Source organism: Hyperoodon ampullatus, assembly GCF_949752795.1.
Source record: "Hyperoodon ampullatus genome assembly, chromosome: 18".
Lineage (NCBI taxonomy): Eukaryota > Metazoa > Chordata > Mammalia > Artiodactyla > Ziphiidae > Hyperoodon > Hyperoodon ampullatus.
The window spans coordinates 27936251-27955756 of NC_136931.1; positions in this window are offsets into that span (position 1 = coordinate 27936251).

Here is a 19506-nt window from a genome sequence, read left to right on the forward strand (position 1 = left end):
GAACTCCTGATGAGGCGTGAGGACCAGACTGGTGGAGGGCAAGCCTGGGAGGCTGGCGCCCAGCCAGGACCCCACCCCACCCCGTTTGAGCGGTCCCTCTGTGCCAGTCCTGCCCTGACCCCCCACTTGCCATCTGTCCTGGTTCTCCCAGCTGCTGGGTTTGCTCACGTGATGCCCCATCTTCTGTGAGTCAGAGGAGGGGTTCACTGGGCCGCCTGGAGGATGGGATTAGGGGTGCTGAGTCCTGCAGTTCAGAAGGAGGAGGAGGCTCTGGGATTTGGGTCTGTGGGGCCACATTTCTCCCATTCCCCTACCTGCACCCCCAACATCCCCACTGCCCCCTCCATGCCGTGCCTCAGAGCCCTGCCATGGAGAGAAGCCCATCTGCATTCCTGAAAGGGGCGCCGTTCCCACCACCTGCACGCAGCTCTTGCTGCGGATGAAGTGATCTGGGGCCTGATTCAGAGGGAGCACCATCCATGTGGCCCCCTTCATGGCTGTCCCTGCCCTGCCCCTCCCAAATCTGTCATGCCGGACCGCTCTGGGAAGGCCACCCCCACTACACACAGACCCGGCCACAGACCCGCCCCCTCTGCCCCAGCCCTGCATTTCCTTATTGGCCCCACTCAACCTGCTTCTCTCCAGGCTGAAGAGGAGGCCTTCAAGACTGGACTCCTATGTCCTCAACCCACAGTAGCTGTGTGACCTCTGGTGAATCACTGCCCTCTCTGGGCTCCTCTCCATCTAGACCCAAGGCCTCCTGCCGTAGTTTCTGAGTTAATTGGTTTTGGATGATGCCCAGCTTTGGTCATTTTTTTCAAGCATCTCCTACCAGGTGGCTTCAGTGTTAGGGAAGAGGAAGAGTGGTGTTTTCTTCCGGAGGGCCTTGGGTATCAGGCTCCCATTTCTCCCCCAGCCTCAGTCACTGGCTCAGCCTTTCCCCTGGAGGTATAGGGTACTTGGGGGCAAATGATCCAGAATGCAGAGGCCCAGAGAGTCAACGTCTGTGCCCATCAGCGGTGGAAAATGAAACATTTGCTGGCCAAACACCCAGAGGCTGCACCTGCTGCTCCACAAACACGCCTCCGAGCAGCAGGAGGCCTGAGGTCAGCCCCGGGCGGGCATGCAGCCAGGGCCGCCACGCCCCAGCCATGCTGAGCCTCTGCCAGAGTGAGAGGCCAGGAATGTACCACAGTCACCCATGGGGTGGGCCACAGGATGTCACAGAAACAGCCCAGCCCTGGAGACATGCAGACCAGACTCCTGTCCCCGCTCCATCACTGACTCGCAGTGACCTTGGGCAAGTCCCTTTCGACTCTGAGCCTCAGTGGGCCTAGTCTTAGCAACGATACAGTAAATAAAGTCCCCAGTCCAGGGTCCAGCCTAGAGTTAGAGCAGCAAACTGCACCACAACAGGAAGACGGAAAAAAAAAAAAAAGATAAGCTGAATTTTCTTTTTTCCAGTGCTTGCCGAAGTCCATAAATTATGCCCAAGGTTGATAAATCAAGAAATAGCAGTATAAGCATGGGCAACCACCACATAAATTAAAGTAAGCGGTAGACTCTGAGGAGGGGGTTTGCAGGAAACTGGGCCTTTTGATAAGTCCTATTTACCAGTTCATGTTTTTAAATATCTATCTCTTTTTTTTTTTGTGGTGCGCGGGCCTCTCACTGCTGCGGCCTCTCCCGTTGTGGAGCACAGGCTCCAGACGCGCAGGCTCAGCGGCCATGGCTCACGGGCCCAGCCGCTCCACGGCATGTGGAATCTTCCCGGACCGGGGCGTGAACCCGTGTCCCTTGCATCAGCAGGCGGACTCTCAACCACTGCGCCATCAGGGAAGCCCAAATATCTATCTCTTAAAAGTATTTATTAAAAAGTGACTCAGCCCTTGCAGTGTTGTTTTGGGAGGTCACCACCCTTTTTTTTTTTTGGCTGTGTTGGGTCTTCGTTGCTGCATGCGGGGGCTACTCTTCGTTGCGTGCACGGGCTTATTGCGGTGGCTTCTCTTGTTGCAGAGCATGGGCTCTAGGAGCGCAGGCTTCAGTAGTTGTGGCTTGTGGGCTCTAGAGCGCGGACTCAGTAGTTGTGGCACACGCACTTAGTTGCTCCGCGGCATGTGGGATCTTTCTGGGCCAGGGCTCAAACCCATGTCCCCTGCACTGGCAGGCGGTTTCTTAACCACTGTGCCACCAGGGAAGCCCCGGGAGGTCACCACTCTTAACAGAAGTATTTGGGGCCTACAATGCCAAAGTAAGTCAAAATAAGCCTTATTTTGACTCCACTCAAGTTGTGGAGTCAGGCTGCTAGGGTTCAAATCCCTGCTCTGCAACTGACAATCTGTGCCACCTTGGGCAAGTTATTTAATCACTCTGTGCCTCAGTTTCCTCATCTACTGAATAGGAATAATAATAATTCCAGGCTGCTAGCATATATAATTGTGAGACGTTATCATTATATATTTATAACTTGTATATGCAATTGTTTTACAAAAATAGTGTTATTATGCTATACATAGTGTTTTATAACTTGCTTTCTTTTCTCTTGCTAAGATATAATGGATATCATTCCAGGCCAGTACACAGAGTTCTATTTCATTCTTTCTAATTGACGCAAGAATTCCATTGCACACAATGTAAAATTTATTTTTCCATAACCCCCTACTGAAGGAAATTTAGGCAGTTTCCAATTTTTAGTATAATATGCTTCACAGCAATGAATATGTATTTTGGGCCCACGTGGGGCTATTTCTGAAGAATAGATTCCTATGAAGGGAATTGCTGGGTCAGAGTTTGTTCAGTTAAAACTTTTATAGATACTGCTAGATTGCCCTCCCTAAAAGTAGTACCAGTTTAGATTCCCACCAATACTGTGTGAAAGTGCCCATTTTCCCATACTCATACCACTGTTTTTTATGCCAGTCCGGAGAGGGCTGATGCCATTGTTTTAATGTGCCTATCCATAATTGTGAAGGAGTCTGAACATCTTTTCATAACTTTACTTTCCATTTTTATTTCTTCTTGTGTGAAACAACTGTATATATCCTTTACCCAATTTTTTTTTTTTTTTTTGCGGTACGCGGGCCTCTCACTGCTGTGACCTCTCCCGTTGCGGAGCACAGGCTCCGGACACACAGGCTCAGTGGCCATGGCTCACAGGCCCAGCCACTCCGCGGCATGTGGGATCCTCCCAGACCGGGGCACGAACCCGTGTCCCCTGCATCGGCAGGCGGACTCTCAACCACTGTGCCACCAGGGAAGCCCCTTTACCCATTTTTAATTGGGCTTTTTGTCACTGATTTATTTTCTTACGGATCTATAGGACCTCTTTTCATATTAAAAATCTTAATTCTTTAATACACATGAGGCAATATTTTCCAGTAGTCTACTGTATGCTTTTTAGCTAAATTCTCCGTGTCTTTGGTCATAGAAAGTTTTACATTATTATATAGTCAAACATAATGTTCCTTTATGAATTTTGGCCCTCATGTCTTAGCTTTTACTTGTTGGACCTTATTAAAAATCTTCTTCTATATTTTACTTTAATATTTTTATAGTTTTTGTATAACATTTAATCCATCCATCTTTAATCCATCTGGAATGTTTACATGTGTGTATAATGTGTGAGGTAAGGATCTAATTTTATTTCCTTCTAAATGGAGAGCCAATTGTCCCAACATTTATCGATTGATCCATCCTCTCCCAGCTGACTTGCGATGTCCCTTTGCCAAATGTAACTCTCTGACATTTTAAGCACCCTTGTTGTGACCGGCACGTGGCAGAACTCTATAACTGCTGACTTTGGGAGCAAGCTGGAATGACAGCTAAATGAGACCAGCATATACTATCATGCAGCAAAGCACGAATCTCAGAACTTAAAACTGGCAGTGAGTATGAAGTGGCTCCCAATATAAATGAATTTCTGTGGCTTTTGTTTTTGTTTTCAAATTGGCTTTATCTCCCTGTAATAAAATTTCCACATTTTAAGTGTACAAATCAATGACTTGACAAATGTGCACGCTTGTGTAGCAAACACCCCAATCAAGATCTAGAGCATTTTCATCTTTCAAGAAAATTCCTTTGTGCCCTTTGCAGTCAACCTCCCCTCCACTCCCACCCCAGGCAACCATGATACTAAACTGTGTGCGTGTAGTACATTGATAACATTTTCAGAGAAATAAGTAAACCGGCTGCAGCATGAGCCTGTTGGCTGAGGAGGAAGGCCAACTTCCCCTCCAGGAAAGGACTACTCTCTTGAGACTGACAAACACCTCCTTGGACCTGTTTGATTAAGAAGGGGGTGTAGGAGGGTAACCCAGGCTAGGTGTCCCCAACTCAGGCAGGCAAGTTTGTTCTCACAGTTTTTTCCAAGTCTAGAAATCAAGTCTGCTAAATATTTACTTAATATTTTCTTTTAGATCTATGGATCTTTTAAAATTTAATTCAAAATGATTGCTTTTAAAAGAAAACACAATATCCTGTGTTAAATGACCAGGGTCACATGCCATAATTAATGAAAAGCTATTCATTAGACTAAAGTTAAAAATTAATCTCCCTGTGCCATCTGAACTGCCATTCATATTGCCTATTATGGAAAGAGCCACAGACACAGAAGAGGTAAGTGAGTTGCAGAGGAAGAATCCAGAACTTGAGGATGGAGGCGGGTGGCTGGAGGGGCAGGAGAGTGGCTGGAGGGGACAAGCCAGCCTCAGTGTGTCTCAGGACCTAAGGGCTTCCTTTTGCACTAAAGCAGTGGAATTGCTTTAGGACCAGAGCTCAGTCCACATCCCCTGTCCCTGCAAGCCTGTGACAGTTTCTTAGCTCACAGGTTCTGAGACCTTCCATCCATAAAAGGAAACATGTATTTGAGGGGTCAAAGAGAAAATACCTTTGGAGTCAGAGAGACTGGGATCTATTTGTACTTAGTTATGTGTCCTTGGGGAAGAGAATAACCTTTCTGAGCTTCAATTTCCCCACCTGTAAAATGGCCATAATAATAGTACCTCACTGGAAGGACTGAATCTGTAGGGGTTTACAAAGCACACCACTGGGCAGAGCTGGCTCTCTGTAAATGAGAAGCAGTTGTTTTATTTCCCCTAGGATCTTGGAGGATGCAAACCACCGATATCATCAGCCTTTGCCTGAGGGATGAAGTGGTTAATGAAATCAGTCCCTCCTGAAAGAAGCGGCTCTGGCAGTCCCCAGTTTTGTTAATGAATTGCTCATTAAAGTTCTACCTGCTTCGGGTTTCCCTGGTGGCGCAGTGGTTAAGAATCCGCCTGCCAATGCAGTGGACACGGGTTCGAGCCCTGGTCCGGGAAGATCCCACATGCCGCGGAGCAACTAAGCCCGTGCGCCACAACTACTGAGCCTGCGCTCTAGAGCCCGTGAGCCGCAACTAATGAAGCCCGCGCGCCTGGAGCCCGTGCTCCACAATGACGAGTAGCCCCCGCTCGCAGCAACCAGAGAAAGCCTGCGCACAGCAATGAAGACCCAACGCAGCCAAAAATAAATAAATAAATATATTAGAAAAAGAAAAGTTGTTCCTGCTTTGCTGATGGGCACAATTAACCGCCTGCAGGCTGGTGGCCCTAACTAAATGACAACTAATTTGGGGGTTGGCCTGGAGGCAGGATATGGGTGTGTGGGAGCCCTGGTCAAGGAGTAGGGCTGTGACACCTGCTCTGGAACCACCACAGCCAAGGCCTCTTCTGAGGTCTGGCTCCCTCTGGGCATGGAGGTCTGGGGTCGGGGCCTGGGAGCTGCCTCTAGCCCCTGAGGCCTGGCGGGAGGGGGCCTTGGTGAGTGGGAATTCCTTTTTGCACTGACAGCTGTGTCAGGCCCTGGGTGACCGTGTCAGGTAGTCCTCCCGGCCCTGCCATGTTGGTCCTGCTCTCTCCCCACGCACAGGTGAGGAGCCCTGAGGCTCAGAGAGGTCAGACAATAGGTGGTCAGGGCAGTAGTCCCCCTGCTCAGGCTCAGGGCTACCTTTCCCCTGTGGTGGGGCAGGTGGAGACCCTAGTGTCCACACTAGGAGGGACAGTCACACCCTTGCCTGATGCACAGGTCATGTGGGGCCCTTGAGACTCATCTACGCTGTCTCTGGTCCCATTTCATTGACGGGGGACTGAGGCCCAGAGAGCGGGGGGGACTGGCTTGAAACATACCGTCAGAAGCCAGAGCCTAGGTGTCCTGCCTCAGCTCAGGGAAGACAAGTCTGAGTAGGGCTCAGCGTGCCTGCCTGGGGCCCCCCAGCCAGAGGGCCACTGCGAATTCTCACCCCTTGCTGTTATCCACCCCGCCCCCTGTGAGAAGCTACTTACCCAAGACTGTGGCTGGGTTACACCTTCCTAAGCGCTGCTATTGGTGGTAGAGGCAGTTGGTTTGAGGCTGCAAGTTCTCAAGCTTCTGGGTTCCTGGCAGGCAGCTTCAACTCATCATCCAGCGCACACCCTCCCAGCTCTTTTGGGTCCTTGAGTCACCTTGGCAACTGCAACCCCCAAATCTCCCAGTACAAACATTGGGGCTTAGTCAGAACACCCTCACCAATGGGGAAACCAAGGCCCAGAGAGGGAACAGACCAGGCCACAATCACACAGTGGCGGCAGAGCTGGGGCTAGAACCCTGGAGCGCCCCTTTGCAGATTAGGGAGCCAGTGGCCTTCTGGGCGGCTTTGGTGGAGTCCCTGCCCTCTCTGGGTCTCAGTTTCTCATCTCTAAAATGAAGGGTTGCATGAGATTAAAAAAGTAAATGCAATAGTAATATTCTGTCTGTTATTTCAGTTGACCTAGAGAGTTGTGTGAGACACTTTTTATCATCCCATTTTTTTTAAGTTTTTTTTTTTTTTTTTTTTTTTGCGGTACACGGGCCTCTCACTGTTGTGGCCTCTCCCGTTGTGGAGCACAGGCTCCGGATGCGCAGGCCCAGCGGCCATGGCTCACGGGCCCAGCCGCTCCGCGGCATGTGGGATCTTCCCGGACCGGGGCACGAACCGTGTCCCCTGCATTGGCAGGCGGACTCTCAACCACTGCACCACCAGGGAAGCCCTAAAAAGATTTTATAGTGCCTATTATGTTGCAGGCACTCTCTCAAGGGCATTACAGTTATTAACTAGTTTATTCTCCTATTAACACTATAAGCTAGTTACTATTATGACTATCCCATATTGCAGATCTGTCAACTCAGGCTGGGAGAGGTTAGGTGTAGCTTCCTGGGGTTGCATAACTCGTATGTGAGGAAGCTGGGATTTCTGCCTAGTCAATGCTGCAGTCAGCCCACAGCACTGCGCCCATTTTACCAGCCATCCACGGAGGAGGAGGCAAGAGGTCCTTACGGCAGCAGTTTGGGGACAGGTGGACACAGGTGAGGTCACTGGGAGATGTGCCACGAGCTGGGGAGTCAGGCTCCACTTTCCTGCCTCCCCAAAGAAGGGAAGGCATCTGATCTTTCCCTGAGTTCTGCCGGCCGTATCTAACTCACTTCTGCTCACACCATCTCAGAGGACACAGCATCCTGGCAATGGTACACAAAAGTGGTGACAAGTTGAAGGCTGGATATGTGTAGAGACTGGCATTATAAAGAGAAGACTTTCTGGTGGCACAGTGGTTAAGAATCCGCCTGCCAGTGCAGGGGACATGGGTTCGAGCCCTGGTCTGGGAAGATCCCACATGCCATGGAGCAACTAAGCCCGTGTGCCACAACTACTGAGCCTGTGCTCTAGAGCCCACGGCCACAACTTCTGAGCCCGTGCGCCACAAATACTGAGCCCACGTGCCGCAACTACTGAAGCCCGCGCACTCTAGGGTCCGCATGCTGCAACTACTGAGCGTGCATGCTGCAACTACTGAAGCCTGCGTGCCTAGAGCCGTGCTCTGCAAAAAAAGAAGCCCCCTCAATGAGAAGCCCGCTCAGCACAACAAAGAGTATCCCCCGCTTGCCACAACTAGAGAAAGCCCGCATGCAGCAATGAAGACCCAATGCAGCCAAAAATTAAAAAAAAAAATTTTTTTTCTTAATAAAGAGAAGACTTTCCTTTATGCAACCCAATGCAAAATGTCCCCTCAGACCCTCAGACCCAGTGGATCTAAAACTGATATTAAGATTTTTGTTTTCAGTGATGGCAGATTTCCTTTGCCCTCTGAACATGGTTTAAAATGCTAAGTAAAATACTTTTTTAAATTGCAGAGCTAAAAAGATCATGGGGAAGCAGCAGGCTAAATCTGAGGAGAAAATATAACCCCAGAGGGGTAAGCAAAGTAACAGAACCACCAAAGCCACTTCCGTATGAAGGGTATTGACAGATGCTACCCACTTGGGCTTAGATCTGGGGGCTTTCAGGGTAAGCAGGACAGAAGTCAAGGCCGAAGGCCAGTCAAGGGAGGTGAGTCATAAAGCAGACCCTTCCCATGTAGGTTGGGAACCCCTCCTCGGGAAAAGGGTAAACCAGAACCAAATCATGCCTCTCCCATTGGCCCCAGAAAGCAATTTGGAATTGAGAAGAGCAGAAGCAAAGGGGCAGGGGAAGAAACCCATTCTGAGAACTATAGCCATAGACTGACACGCACGCACTTTGCCACTCCAGGTACAATAGCCAGGGGCAGACAGGGAACCTCAAGCTGTGAACTTGGTCTGAAATTTTTCCACCTTAAGTGTCCCAACTGCCTATCAGAAACAAATACAAGAAGGGGGAGGGGATTGGGGGAGGGATGGAGGGGGAGGTTGGGGTTAGCAGATGTAAGCTATTATATATAGAATGGATAAACAACAAGGTCCTACTGTATAGCACAGAGAACTATATTCAATATCCTATGATAAACCATAACGGAAAATAATTTTTAAAAAAGAAGGTATACATATGTATAACTGAATCACTTTGCTATACAGCAGAAATTAACTCAACATTGTAAGTCAACTATACTTCAATTTTAAAAATTTTATTAATATGAAAAAAAGAAACAGATTGTAGTGTTGAGCGTAGCACTCGTGCACACGGCCTGCCGAGCTGAGGTGTTGGGCGCAGCCGTTTCACACTAGGAACTCTGGTCTGAAGAGCCGGGGGCACTTCGAATAAAACTAGACAAGCGCAAAGGGAAAGAAAAAAGTGCTTTATGTACATTCTGTCAATGAATCCTCTCAACATCTCTGCAAGAACCAAGATGGCGGAGTAGAAGGACGCGCTCTCACTCCCTCTTGTGAGAACACCAGAATCACAACTAGCTGCTGGACAATCATTGACAGGAAGACACTGGAACTCACCAAAAAAGATACCCCACATCCAAAGACAAAGGAGAAGCCACAATGAGACGGTAGGAGGGGCGCAATCACAGTAAAATCAAAACCCATAACTGCTGGTGGGTGATTCACAGACCGGAGAACACTTATACCACAGAAGTCCACCCACTGGAGTGAAGGTTCTGAGCCCCACGTCAGGCTTCCCAACCTGGGGGTCTGGCAACGGGAGGAGGAATTCCTAGAGAATCAGACTTTGAAGGCTAGTGGGATTTGATTGCAGGACTACAGTGGAAAAAAGTGAATAGAAAAATCACAGAGTGGGAAAATATAATTGCAATAGTGTAACTGACAAGGGAGTCATATCCAGAATATGTAAATATCCCCCAGAAATCAATAAGAACAAGAGGAGAAGGGAGCCTGAGACAAGGGCTTGGGTGTCTAGAAGATGATGCCTGAGGGAGGAGTGAGGGGTGGGGGGAGTGAGACAGGGCAGGCAGACATCCAAATACAAGGGCATTATCAAGGTCACTGCTGTAGGCAGCGGGACCTCCAGGACCTCTGAGGAGCTCCAGAGCTGTCTCCATGAAGGTCAGGAGGTGGGGAGCCCATTCATCAGCTATCACGTCCCCATTCCAGTCTTTTCCACAGTGTTGGAGAAGACCCTGGGTAGAATGTGGAAAGACTGGCTCTCTGGTGGGAGGTTTGTACCCCACACAGCGGCCAAAATCAGAGTGATGCTGGCACCAGAGGCATACGCTGCACACAACCCTATAGAAAATAGACCAAAGATTTAAATAGACACTTTAAAAGGGGGGAGGGTCCAACCAGCCAATAAGTATATGAAGAGATGCTCTAGCTCATTAAATTGCCTTGGAAATGCAACTTACAGTAACAACAAGATACCATTACACACCCAGCAGATTGCCAAAAACTAGCAATGCTGTGTGCAGCACCAGAGAGCCATGGGAACACTCATCCAAGCAGAGTGGGACTGTAAATTTGTTCAACCACTTCAGAAAACTGGCATCTTCTAGTAAAGTTGAAGATACATATGACCTGTAGCTCAGAAATCCCATTCCCAGATATACAGCTTGGAGAAACACGTGTATACATATGCACCTCTATGTACATATGAGAACGCTCATCAGAGCATTGGTTACAATAGCCCTAACCTGCAAACATCCCAAACGTCCATCCACAGGAGAATGGGTTCATAGCTTGTAGTGTGGTCACGTACTGGAATGGCATACAGCAATGAACTTGAATAAACCGTATCTACACACAACGGCACAGATGAATCCTACACACTTAATGGTAAGTTGAAGGAACATGTAAGTTGAAGTTTACATAAACTTCTAAAACAGGGAAAACCAAAATTATGTTATTCAGAGATGCAGATATAGGGGGTAAGACTATCAATACAAGTGAGGAAGCGATGCCTGTAAATGTCAGGATGTTTCCACGCTCTGTGCAGGAAGGTGTGGGATGGAGAAAAGAGGCTGGAGGTTTCAGGGGGTGGGGGATACATGGGAATTGCTTTATAATTTTTGTTAAATTGTGTATAGATGCTGTGTATTCTCTATAGTTCACATTTAATTCATGTTTAACAATAAAGGATTACATCAATAAAACTGAGGCACACACACGTACCACCTGTTCTCCCTTCGTGGGTTCCCCACCCCAGTTACAGGCAGACCACCCACCACCCAGGACCTCAGGTATCAGCCTTGATGACTCCACCCACCACCTGGTGGTCAGTCAAGTAATTCCGTCCTATGGGTCCCTCCTCCCAGCGCCCCACAGAGCCTCGCCACCCAGCTCCATTCCTGCTGTCAGCACAACCATGGGAGGGGTGACCCACCAGTGTCTCACGTCCACCCGAGAACAACCAGAGATGGCTACTCCTCCCTGTACATTTTTCCAACCTGTTTCCACCCACTGCCAGAGTGACTCTTCGGAAACACCACCTGCATGGGGAACTCACCTGGTCAAAGACCTTCAGTATCTCCCCACTGCCCAAGCTCCAAGATGGGGCCCCTTCTTATCCCTCTGGTTTCTCTCTTGCCCCTCCCACTGCCCCCCTGCCCCCCAAGCCCACGTGTCTGCACTCTCTCTTCCTTTTACCACCCCCAAATTCCCCCTCCCACTTGCCTTCCCCTGTCCCACTCTACTCAACATGGAGGTCTTAGTTAGAAGTCCCCTCTCATAAGAAACCTTCCTGCCAGCCTGGGTTACACCGCTCACCCTGCCCTAACAGCCCGCCTAAGGAAGCAGCCAAGCCCACAGGCTCCAGGATCTAGGGCCTGGGTCGGTTTGTGTTCCTGCAGCACGGGTCCCTGTGGTGAAGGACTGAAGCCAGGACCTGCCTGCCTGAGACCAGAGGCTCCCGTTGCTGCGGAGGAAGGTTTGGGGCGCCTCTGACAGGCAGCTTCTCAGCAAAGCATCCCCTGGGCCAGGAAGCCTGGGGAGGGGCCGGGAGCCAGCCGACTAAGAGACCCTATGGGCTGCAATACGAGGACATCAGCAGTGACTATGAGGGGCTGAAGCTGAACCAGCGGCCCTTCACCCATTTGCCTTCCAGGAGCAACATAAGCCTCTCGGATTTTTGTTTAACTCAAAGACCTTCTCCACAAATGTCGATCCCCATGCAGAGGATGGGAGAGCCTTGGAGTCTAATGTGCTATAAAAATTAATAATGAAATGTGACATTTTTGCACCCCCAATTTTGTCCACACACATCATCTTATGTTATCATTGCCTGGTGGTACATCCCTGGAGGAGATGGTGAGCCTGGAGGAGATGGGGGAGCGGGGTGGCAGGAGCAGCAAATGGGCCTCCCCCCTTCATGGGGACCCTCAGGCTGAACAAGCCTGGCTCAACATGGGGTCTTTGTGCATGGGGGATAGACAGAGGGTAGATGGACAGATGTTGGATGTTGGATGGATGGAAGGATGGATGGATGGATGACTGGATAAAAGGACAGATGAATGGATACATGAACAAATGGAAAATAAAGGAATAATGAATGGATGGACAGACAGAAGGATGAATGGATGAAACGATGAGTGAATGAACAAAGAGATAAATGGATGGGTAGATAAAAGACCAGCAGACATTCCCACAGAGGGATGGAAAAACTTACCAGTTTTCTTATTTAACAGAGGTGGGAAAGCCAAGTCAGGGCCTCAGATGCACTCTTGCTGGAAATGCCCCACCTTGCAGTTGTCAGGAATGTGGGAGTCCTCGCTGTCCTCTGCAGGTTGCCCATGGGCTCTGGGACCAGGGAAGAAGGCAGAAGTGGTCAACCATGACCCCTGGTGGTCACCATAGGAATGACCACCCCAGCACCTGACTTGGCGGCCCTGGCTGTGCCCAGCCAGCTGAGGAGCCCACCTTCACCCTGACCCCAGCTGCTGACCTTCTGGCCCTTAGGCTGAGGCCCCCATGTAAATGTTCTTAGACACAGCTCACATCACCAGTGGTGTGAGAGGCGCTGGACCCGGTGTTCACACTCTGAAGGGCTGACCAAGTCCTGTTAGAAATCACCTAGAGAGAGCTGCTGAGGACATCCGTGAACAGGTGACTAATAACAGCCCACATTTAAGCACTGCTCATCACGCTGGGCGGTGGGCCAGGCCACTCACACCTTTCTCTCCCTGATCCCTCACAGCAGCCCTGGGAATAGCAACTGGGACGGCCCCCATTTTATAGGTGAGAAAACTAAGTCTCAGAGAGGCCTCAAGAGGATTGCCAAGGTCTGCGGTGAGTGAGTGGCAGAGCCAGGATTCGAACCCAGACTGTCTCTGATTCCCTCCCATGCTGGCTCCCTGCCTCCCTGCCAAACCCTGCTAGGACAATAATCATGGCTGACTTCCTGAGCATCCCGGGTGGCTCCCCAAGGGCACACAGACACACACACACACACACACGCACACACAGCCCCTGCCACTAGAGGACTCATCATCAAGTGGGGTTGCTCCCATCCCTCCACTGTTCTGATAAGGCAGCAGAGGCTGATTTGAATCCCACCTCCGGCACCGAGTAGCTGTGTGACCTTGGGCAAGTCATTTAACCTTTCTGTGCTTCAGTTGCCTCATGGGTGTAACAAGCATGATAATAATCAAACTTACCTCACAGAGTTGTTGTGAAAATTAAGTGAGCTAATATATGTAGGGAACATTGGGTACATAGTAAGTGTTCCCTCTTACCATTATTAGGGAGAAAATGGGGCTCAGAGAAGGAAAAGCCTGAAAACTCACAGGTGTAACAATTCCACACTTACTTTCATTGTTTTTCAACAACAGCATGGAGACGAGGCCAGGCAGCGAGATAGGGAAGGTGGCAGTGGCCGTGGGTGCTGTGGCGATGCTGGCAGCAGAGCCTGGGGAGGACGCCTTTCCAAAGCTTTTCCGCTTCTGCCAGCAGAGCGGCCCCAGCACCGCAGACCTGGGAGGGGTCACTGACTTCTTGGCGGCCCAAGCAGCCCAAGGCACGGGGAATGGTGCCCCCAGGGTAGTCAAATCTCAGCTAAATGTGTCCCCAACCAGTGACCATGATGCATACAGAGCAGGACTTCAGCTGGCCAGCAAGTGGCGAGCCTACGGACTGCAAGCCTATCCCGGATTTATTTTTATCCCAAACCCTTCCTCTCGGGCCACCAGCGGCATTAGGTGAAGCAGTGCCTTAAGTTATATTCCCAGAAACCCAATGTATGTAACCTGGACAAACATGTGACTAAGAAGAGACCCAAGATTTGTGGGAACAGAGCAAAGAGCTTCTAAGGTATAAAGAAGTGAATAAATGGAGACCCTGAAGTTTATTAGAGAAACTGCACTGGGTGACCCTAGGCTACGATTGTAACTGGGACAGTAAGATATACTCTGCAGATCACTACACACCTTCCCCTGCTGACCTGACTTGGTCCAGTCCTGGTTAGGTTTTGGTACTAACGTATGTGAGAAGTCCAAGGAAGTATGAGCTCCCACTGCAGCCTTCTCAGCCTCGCCATTACCTCTGAGAGACGTAGAAGTGAGTTTCCATGTCTATGGAGGCTTTTTTTTTTTTTTTTTTTTTGGCTGCACTGCGCAGCTTGTGGGATCTTATTTCCCCTACCAGGGATCGAACCAGGGCCTTTGGCAGTGAGAGCTTGGAGTACTAACCACGGGACTGCCAGGGAATTCCCTCCACATCTATGGAGTCTTTAAATACCTCAGGGGACTTCCCTGGCGGTTCAGTGCTTAGGACTCCATGCTTCCACTGCAGGGGGCATGGGTTCAATCCCTGGTCGGGGAACTAAGATCCTGCAAGCCACACGGCACAGCCAAAAATAAAATAAATACCTGAGATTTTATTGATGGGAAACATAATACCCCTCCCACCACCCCATCTAGTGATTTGTGGTAAAATTGTGGGTCCATGACCAACCATTAGTCTTGTCTTCTTAATTCTTCCAATCAACATCAAATTCTTTGATCTTCTCTGGCCTTCACAGAAGAATCTTATACACATTAAGACAATGGAACTGGAAATCACATCCCCTGGAATAGAAAGTAATCACAGTTCTCTCTCTTGCCTAAAAGGTAAATATATATAAACTCAAGGAAAGGGGAACAGTAGTTACTCCAGATGTCTTTTTGGTCTCTAAACTCTTCCAGTTGGCTTTTAAATGCAATTTTAATTGTTGGACTAAAAATGTCCCAAGGGTATTCTGTAACTGTTTAAAGCACGAATAAACTTAATTTCAAATTAAAAAAAAAAAAGGTTGGAATCACATCACTCTTCTCAGAAACCAGCTCCCCTTTGCCCTCCAATAAAATCCAAATTCTGGAGCCTCCACTACCGTTACCCCTCCTCGCCTCTCCTTCCCCAGAGGCATCTTGAACTTTGTGGTTGTCACTCACTCACTCTGTCTGTAGAGCTTAGTAGAGTATACATGCTTAGATATCATTTGCTTGTGCTGGGTTTAAAAGTAAAGAGTATCAAACCATGTATAGTCTCTGGGATTTGAGTTTTTCAACTCAGCACCACGTGTCTTAGATTCACCATGTTGTTGCAGCGTTTCTGCGATTGCCAGCAGTGCTGTTATGAACACTTTCAGATGTGTATCTAGATACACCAGCAGGGCTTCCTCTCAGATAGAATCCTGGGAGTGGAATGGCTGGGACACAGGTGTGCCACTGTTATCTTTACAGAGAAATGCCAAACTATTTTTCCACGACGCTTGAATCACTTTACAGTCCTGCCAGCAATTTTGAGAGTTCCTGCTGATCCATATCCTAGCCAACATTTAACAGTGTCAGATGTCACACTTTTTACCAGCCAACTGGGTAGAAAATAACGTCTCATTGTGGTCTTCATTTCCATGTCCCTGATCGCTAGTGAACTTAAGATCCCGTCATGTTTTCTGGCCATTTCATCTTTTGTGAAATGCCAGTTCATGGTTTTTGCTCATTTTTCTCTTAAGTTGTTTATCTTTTCTTACTGATCCATAGGGGATCTTGATACCAACTCTGTGCTCACATCTTTTCCCAGATATGGCTCGTCTTTTCACTTCTTTTCAGGTGTCTTTTGGGAAACAGAAATTATTTTTAATTTTTTAAAAATTTCATTGGAGTATAGTTGATTTAAAGTGTTGTGTTAGTTTCTGATGTACAGGAAAGTGAATCAGTTATACATATACATGTACCCACTCTTTTTTAGATTTTTTTTTCCCATATAGGCCATTACAGAGTATTGAGTAGAGTTCCCTGTGCTATACAGTAGGTCCTTATTAGTTATCTATTTTATGTATAGTAGTGTGTATGTGTCAATCCCAATCTCCCAATTTATCCCTCCCATTTGTTTTCTACATCTGTGACTCTATCTCAAACAGAAATTATTTTTAATGTGGTCAGTTGCATCTTTTCATCATGGTTAACACCTTTTTGGTGTTTTCTTTAAGAGTTGTTTCCCCACCCTGAAGTCAGAAAGATATTAACCTATATTTTCTTCAAACAGAATTAAAGTTGTGCTTGTGACATGTAAGTCCTTAATCCATCTAGAGCTGATTCTTTCTTTTTTTTCTTTTTTGGCTGCCCCACGCGGCATACGGGATCTTAGCTCCCCGACCAGGAATCAAACCCGTGCCCCCTGCAGTGGAAGCACAGAGTCTAAACCACTGCACCGCGAGGGAAGTCCCTAGAGCTGATTCTTGAGTACACTGTAAGGATTCAAGTGGACTTTTTCCCCACATGTATAACCAATTTTACCTGCTCTACTAAATCACATGGTCCCTCCCCCTCTGGCCTGCCAGCTTCCACTATCATAAATCAGAGTCCCACACATGCCTCCTCTGTTTCCAGGCTCTCTTTTCCATTCCTTTGGTCAAATTGTTTATCCCAGTGATAAATTTCCAAATATGTGGGGATATTTTCAATTATATTTTTGTTATTACTAACTCCACTGCACTGAGGTCAAAGAATGTGCTCTAATAGCAATTCTTTGAAAATTTTTTGGAGGTTGCTTTCTAATCTAGTATACTATCAATTTTTGAAAATAGTCCATAAGTGCTTAAGGAGAATCTGCTCGTGGGAGACAAAATTCAATTAATGTCCATTATATCAAGTCTGTTGCTTATGTTGTTCAAATCTTCCATATCTTGGCTAATTTGTTCAGCTTTGCCATCAATAATTAAGAGAAGCATTTGAAATATCCCATGCTGCTGGTGGATTTGTCTCCCTAGTCTATCAATTTTTAAAAGATTTGTCAAAGTAAATTTGCAGATGATAATTCACTTTTGAAATGATACGGACATTCATAAGAGAGAGAAATAACTATTGTCACGGGGGAAGGGCAAAGGTTATGGAGGCGAGAGAAGGCCCCATCCTAGATTTTACAGGTCAGGGGCAGCTTCCTGGTCCAGGCACAGGGAGATCAGGAGAGGCTGCAAAGCTGAGATCATAAGGGTGTGTTGCCATCTTTTTGCAAATGAAAGACCTGAGGGACAGTGTTCCAGGCAGCTTGTGCCAAGGCCTGGAGGTGAGAAAGGACCTGTTCAGGGAACTTGAAGTATTAATAGTTCAGGGTGGCAGAAGCAAGGAGGATGAGGAAGGAATGGTGGGAGACGGGTGGGAGAAGTGAGCACAGGTCAGACCCCCAGGGTCTTCGAGCTCCGGAGGGGAGTTTGACTACAAGGAGGGTTTCAGCAGAGAGGGACACGGTCAGGTTACAGGATGAAAACATTCCCTCTGGCTTCTGAGTCAAGCTCAGACTGGGAGTGGGGAGGCAGGGAGGCCTGTGAAGAGGCTCTGTGGAGGATGGAGGCTGGTCTGCACCATGGTTGATGCGAGGGGCACCACAAGGCAGAGCCCTCGAGCATCCTGGTGGCAACCTTGGCTGGCAATGGGAGCCCTGGAGGAGGAGCCTCGAGTTGAGTGCCGGGCTCATTCAGTGGGCAGAGGGGTTCCCAGTCAGCACAGGGTGGATCGATTTGAAGCGTAAAGCGTGCACACCCCGCACTCCAGAGCCAATGCTCCTTTCTAAGAGTGTTGCCAGACTTAGCAAAAGAAATAAAGAAAAGAAAAAAATAAGTAGACGGAGATCTACAGGATAAAATTTGAATTTCAGATAAACAGTGAACATTTTTTTGTATCTGTCCCTCAAATCGGGCATCCAGTATTTTATCGGGCAACACTCATTCAACCCTCGTCCCCCCCATACACACACGATGTCTTTCTGAAAAAACACAGCAACAAAGCTACATAGAAACTGCTAGTCTGTGGCCTTTCTGGCTTCGACTTGTCATCCTTCACCCCGGGCCTCCTCGGAGACTCTGGCCCTGAGCAGTGAGCCCTAGGCGCCTCCCGCTCCATCTTCCCACTAAGTCTGGAAGCCCCTGACAGCTGGGCCCGGTGCCCAGTCTGGGCAAGGCCAGGACCCCGCTGGGAGTGAGGGGAGGGCACCAAGGCCCATCAGCGGCTCCCTCAGCCCTGCCCCCCCACCCCCCGGTTAGGGCATTTCCGGGAAGTGGTCTCTGCCCAGCGCCTGAACCCCAACCAGGCTCACGGCCACATAGCTGGGGCCGTTTCCTAGAATTATCAGAACCATTCTGTGTCACTGTGGCCACATCCTCCCTTGGGCAGCCCTGGGCTTGGTGGGATCTAACAGGCCAGGTCTGGGCTGGGGTGGGTCCCAGGCAAGGCCCTGCTTCAGTGGGCTGCGGACCACTCCCCGAAGCTGCCCAAGAGAGGGGCCAGAGGTGCCCACGGTCCTCGGCACCCGCATTGGGACGGGGGCCCACCCCAAGGCCTGGGGAGCCCAGTACAAAGCTAGGGCTGGCCAAACTAGGGGAGCTCGAATGGGGGCTCACATCACTCTGAGAGAGGCAGGGGGCCACTGCTGGAGTCGGAGTGGGAGAGAGACCTCCTCTGTGGGAAAACTGGAGAGATTTCATGGGAGGCATGATAACTGAGCCCCTGAGAATTTAGATAGATCAGAGGATTTGGGAACCGAGGGGTAGGGGGACAGGTGGCAATGGCCTGGAGCCTGTACCGTGTGAGGAATGTCCCTAAAATGACAAAAGGCCAGCAAGCCTGGATCAAAGGCAGCTCTGGGGAAAGTGGGAGAGGAGGTAGCACAGCCGAGGGACAGCGGGATATGTTGAGCGAGGAGGTGAGCCTGTGAGGCCGAGCAGACCTGGACCTTAGAGGGTCGGCCTCTGAGACTCAGTTGACACTGTAATAATAATAACAAAATACGAATGATAACAATAACCATTTACTGAGCACTTACCCTCTGCTAAGCCTCTTTATATGGGTTATTTTATTTACCCTTCAAAATAGGTACTACTATTGCCCCATTTTACAGATGGGAAAACTCAGGCACAGAGAGGTGGAGTGGCTTGTCCACGGTCACACAGCTGACAAGTGACAGAGCTGGCACTTGAGCCCAAGCAGTCTGCGGAGCCTGCGCCACTCACCAATTAGTGAAGGGCTATTCGTATCAAGAAATGAACAGAGGGCAGAAGATCCCCCTGGGAGAAAAGGGATCCAGCTCCAACTCTTTCCCTGTGACGTTCAAAGTCATTGCAATCTATCTGATGGCCTGGAGCGGGGCCCTGAGAGCCTATCCCAGCCCAGAGCTCCAGTGCCAAGTATGCCCAGAGCATAAGACCCCAAGAGCCAGAGCGGGTGGCTGCGTTGGGAAAGAGAGAAATGGCTGTGTAGGTAGTGCTAGCATTCCTCCTGCTGGTCGCCCAGCAGGTGCAGTCCTGGAGGCAGAGCCTCTCCATCTGGTGTGTCA